Below are 6,008 nucleotides of genomic sequence, written 5' to 3'. Positions count from 1 at the left end.
ACCCAGAGGAGTATGGTGCGATGACTTAAAGCATGTCTGCCAATAGAGACCAGCATACATAGAGTTAGAAGCATATCAACATTATTTGTTTCATCATATCATATTGCATTCTGTATGATTTGCTATCATGTGTTATTATGTTATTATGGAATGAACTGTCTTGCTGAGTTCTTTTGAACTCATTCCTTTTTGCAACATCTTTGTTAGACTTATCTGCAGGAACTGATGATATTGATGGTCAATACTATAAAGACCAAGTTGATGATTCTTACGGTACTCAAGGTACTAGCTACGATGACTACGACTGTGAAGACTACCAGTAGGAGACTGGAGCTTATCAGGATTAGTCCGACTTTAGCACTTGTGTGCCATGAGACATCGTCTCTTCTCTTTTTTATCTATTATAGATTTGATGAGACCTTAGTTTTGTTTTGTTTTCCTTTTTATTTTGGGAACTAGTTGTAATATTTCTTTTTGATCTACTTTTCCGCTGCTACTGTAGAGTATACTTTTTGCTACACTCTACATTTGATTTATTCTATTGGTATCATTTTCCGCACTTTGTTTGTATTCTTGAACATTATCTTGATCTTTTGATTAATATAGTTAACTTTGATTTAAATCTTGTTCTCGATTATATTATTGTAAATGTGGGAGGATGATTTCATTGAATATTGGATCTTTCGAACTGTGGATAACACAATTGGGTATGCCAGATAGGGTACCAGCTAGGTGGATGTGACACTCGGACTGGGGAAAGTCGTATTCTAGCCCTTCGCACTCACCCTTGGGCTTCCTCCCGATCATGGAGATTAGGATCGCTGGGAGCTCCCAAACGTCTAGCCACCATCTGTAGCATTTGCTACATCTCCAGAAATTGGATCTATATCTGATTCATCTGTTCTTGGAGGTTATTTGGGTTATTCAGGCGTTCACCTCCAATCAGTCCATCTTCGTGAACTTCTTTGTCAGGAACACGACTTCCTCCTGGAGGAGGGGGTACATTCTGATTCCTCAACATAGTAGACTTTGTATCCACCATGACTTTTCGAAGCGTTTCCCAGAGACGGCGCTAAATGATGTATCCAAAATCTGCTTAGCCTTTATATATTTGGGAATTGACCTGCAAAACAGTGTTAGATGTGGCCCAACCGTGGGGCCGAGAGGCCACCTCTGAAGGCTAAGTCAGTAATGGAACTAATCACAAAGCTCTGATGAGTTGAGCTTGATTGAGTATAATAATGGAGGGAAACGATTTAGATACCTTCATTGTGGGTAACTATCTTGTTTAAATAAGTTTTACCTTTCATTTTTCGAACGTTAGATTCTTTTGTGCCTCCTTTTGATGACCATTCAATCTTAGGGTTTTACCCGTCTTTCATAAATAATGGCAGTTACAACCTATTTATACGGTTCATTCAAGTATAAAATTTATATAGAAATCCTTGAAGGATTCAATATTTAAAGCACATAAAAATTTCTTAAAATTTCGTTCAATAAAGTTTCAAAAATCATTATATGAGTTAAAGCAATCAGGCATATGTAGTATAATCATCTTTGTGAATATTTATTTAAGAAAAAATATGAAAATAACCAAATTTGCTATTATGTCATCGTTAAAATATATGAATTTGATGACTTAAATATCATTGGAACTCCTAAAGAGTTTTCAAAAGCAGTAAATTATTTGAAGAAAATTGAAATGAAAGATCTTGGAAAGATAAATATTTGTCTTGACTTGTAAATTGAGCATTTGACGAATGAAATATTCGTTCATCAACTGATTTATACAAAGAAGATTTTAAAGTGATTGTGTATTGATAAAACACATACATTAAATACCCCAAATAGTTGTGAGATCATTCAACATAAAGAAATATTCATTTCGACCCCATAAAAATAATAAAGAACTTCTTAGTTTTGAAGTATCACATCTCACTGCAATTGAGACATCAATGTATCATGCTAATAGTACACGATTAGATATAACATTTTCTAAAAGTCGATTAATAAGATTTAGTTATTCTCCAACATGAAGATACTAAAATGATGTTAAACATATATTTCAATACTTTCGAGAAATTATTGACATAGAGTTATTATTCAAATGAATGTGGATATCAACTTAATTGTCATGCAGATACCTGATATTTATCTGATACACACAACGATAGATCTCAAATAAGTTATTCATAAGTGGAAGTACAACTATTTTATGCATTCAACTAAACAAATTATAGCTGTCACATCTTCAAATTATGCAGAAATAATACCGATTCATGAAGCAAGTCGAGGAATGTGTTTTCTCAAGATCAATGACCCAACATATTTAGAAAACATATTGTCCTTTATTAGAAAAAAAGAGATTTCAACAATATTATATAAAGACAATATTGTATAGATGGCTCAATTGAAGGGATAATGTATCAAAGAATATAAAATGAAATATATTTCACCAAAATTTTTCTTCACTCATGATCTTCAACAAAATGGTGAAATCGGTATTCAACAAATTCGTTCAAGAGATAATTTAATAGATTTATTAATTGAGGCATTGCCTATTTCAAATTTTGAAAAGTTAGTATATGAGATTGGGGTGTTCAAACTCACAGATATTTAATGATGTTATCATCAGGGGGAGTAGAATACATGTTGCAGTCTGATATATTGCATTTTATTTTGTAAAATAATCATATATTGTATTTCCTTATAAACTCTAACATTTCAATATCAGAGAATATGTTACTTCTATTATAAATATGTAATGTGCATAACTCAATGGATAAATTCGATTCATCTGGTCTTAAATTTTCTTTATTATAGTTTCTTCATTTATAATTTTAGTGAACTCACTGTTTTCTTTTACCAAAAAAATAAAAACCAACAATTTCAAAGTAAACTTGACTATGATGATTTAAAAGGCCCACACAACCAATATGATTAAATGGTATACCTATAAGCTCATGCTTTTCACCACTCCTATCCACCTTAATAAGTCATCATTATTTATATTTTAATTTATGTTTTATTGTGTGGTGAGAAAAATTCTATTATAGAAGTGGTCATGTCATTAAATGATTGTTTTTTTTTTTTTTTAAATCATAAAACTATTTTTAACTATATGAGATTATCAAATTACACTTATGAAAAATAGAGGAAAATAAAAAAGTTAGAGGGAACCATTGAAGGATTGCTTAGTCGGTAATGAATCTAATGACCAGCACCTCTTAATGAAGATATCACAAATTCGATGCTTATTGTGATATATGCAATGGTCCTTACCCCTAATGTAAAACTATTGAATCACAAAAAAGAAATAAGAAAAAAGAAAAAAAAATTGAGGTGAAAATGAAATCGTCGAAAAAATAATTGGAGAAAGGTATAACAATATTTCACTTACGCATGCTCCAAGACTTCTTCCAAAAAGTCATAATCATTTTCAAATATTGACAAGTTGGAGTGGTCCATATATGGCTATACAAAAGTCCTCAAAGATGTTATGGGTTATTTGCAATTTTTTTCTTCAATAAGTAAGAAATTATTGAATAGAATTTAACTATTAGCTAATCCCATTACATAATTAAATAACTAAGCCAAGAGGTGGAATTTGGTAACGTGGCCATAGATATCAGCTAAATAGATGATATTGTTTAGAATAAAAGAGAAAGAAGAGTCTATCATCCCGCTCTTTAAATAGAAAATTGAAAACTACTTATAATTACACTTAAAGAGATAAATTTAAGAACAGTCTACCATCCCGCTCTTTAATGATTTCACAGTTAATAAAATTACAAAGAGTCAAAACACTAGAAAGGTAGTTTTGTAAAGAAATTTTCAAAGAAGGGAAGTTGCATCTGCCAATCAATGGGGTGTTATAATTGCGTAGTGCTTTCTAACACAACTTGTTTGAAAAGGACTCTTGTTTGAATTTGGTTGTTTATTTTTTGGTATATTCAAAATATATAATTTTTTTAAAATAAACTAATCATGATTTTTCCTAATCAAAATTTCTTCTTAGTAGAGGTTGTGGGTTCCACTCTCGTTGAGGAGTCTCCTTTGAGAGTGTAGTCAAGATACGTGCAAGTTAGCCTGAATGAATGTCAGTTCCCACAAAAAAAAATATAGTTTTGATCAAAAGTAAATATGACAATTTTGTATCAAAACCAAATTTGATAATATAAAATCATATCGTATTGAACTATTAAAAAAATAGTACGATATGATTCTTAAAAATAGTTTTTGCTTCTTTAAGGAACTGTACTAATTTTGGGTGTCATGACGATGGTACGCACTGAATATCACTATTTACAAATCTTTTTTTTTTAAATAGAAATTGTATCATGAATGAAAAAAATGAAAAATTACATTTGCAGAGCATTGATTCTGCCTTCTTCCTCACATATCAATACTATATCGTATCATTCATATAGCATTTACATATTGAAACCGTACCCTTAGTTTATATCATACTTATACCGTTTTTATATCATTTTTATACCATTAACATGATGGAACCATAATGTATAATTTAATACCGTATTTATATTATTTCACGTTTTGTTTCTATAGAAAATTGTACCATACTTGATTTTGCAAATATAGATAAAGAAATGATATGGTACAATTTTGATTATCGATTTTTTGTATTATGTTGTTGTACTATTTGACATCCTTAATTAAAAGATATGTAAACTAGATTTGCACTAAAAATTAAAAATCAACTCATGATGAAGTAGTTGAATTTAGACATTTATCTAAAAATAATAATTCACGAGTGAATAAATCTTTCCAAGATAACTAGAGTTTACAAGGTCAACAAGTAACCTAGAACACCAAAATTTAGAACTTAAAAATAGTAGCACCATTGCTAAAAAGTGAACTTTCCTATTTGGAGCTCTCTGAACATGACTAAACCTAATAAATGAAAAACCAATGACAATGACAAGTGAGCAGTCTATTTTAGTATAATGTATGTGCAGGATTGAACCTTTACTTGTTGCGTGGGTATTTCTATGTGACCCTTATGTCACAGTAATTTATCATAAGATTTACTTTCGATAAACTGTTTTCAATTTTTCTTCTTTGTGACGAAAACAATATTGAAGTACTTGCTATATGCTTAGACATGTGAAATGATCATGATGTCTCTAAAAGTGCCATTTTTTATTTTGGTGAAAATTGTCACCTTTTAAGATAAAAAAAACTATTATATTCCTTAAACTAAAAATACCATTTTTTTTTATGATGGTGATGCAATCATTTTGTATCTCATATATATATATATTTTTTGTAAGAACTTAAAGACTTCATTCATAAACTCAAAAGAAAATACTGACACACACCAAACAAAAGAAAAAAAGAAATACAAGAGATAGATGTGTGACATCATAAGGTTCGGTCTAAACCAAGGAATGAAGATTGACCAAGCTGTTGTACATGCAATAGATAAGGTCATCCAACGTAAGACTGCGTTTGTTTGCTGGAATAAAGGTGGGCTGGGAAAATTCTTGAAAAAAACAAAAAATTTCTACTTTTTCTAAAAGGCTGCGTTTGTTTGCTGGAATAAAGGTGAGGTGGAAAATTTCTTGAAAAAAGTGTAGATTTCTTACTTTTCCCTTAAATCCCAAAAGTATATATTGTTTGGTTGCTTGGGATGAGAAAGTGAGAGACAAGCTTCTTTAAATCAATAAAACTTGTCTAGTGAGGTGGCAGCCCAACTTTCCTCACCTCAAGGTTTTTTTAAAACCCTATAAATTTGGTGGGATTTTGTGAAAAAGCTTGAAAAAGTAAAAAGTGCGACTCACCATTATCACTTTTTCCATAAAACCCTTTCATTTCCTTTCTTTCTCCCTCACCCCACTACACATGGGCCCACATAGTTTTTTTTTTCTACAATTTTTTTTGCACCCCACATTTGCAAACAAATGCAGCCAAGGGTCAAGCCCAATAAACCCTTAGAATAATGGCTATAACAACTACAATACCAATTAAGTATAACGGATACAATA

The sequence above is a fragment of the Hakea prostrata genome, chromosome 8, assembly GCF_041222555.1.
Source record: "Hakea prostrata isolate BN-2017 chromosome 8, UWA_Hpros_2, whole genome shotgun sequence".
NCBI lineage: Eukaryota > Viridiplantae > Streptophyta > Magnoliopsida > Proteales > Proteaceae > Hakea > Hakea prostrata.
The sequence above is the reverse complement of the archived record's forward strand: the minus strand, read 5'-3'. Positions refer to the sequence as shown.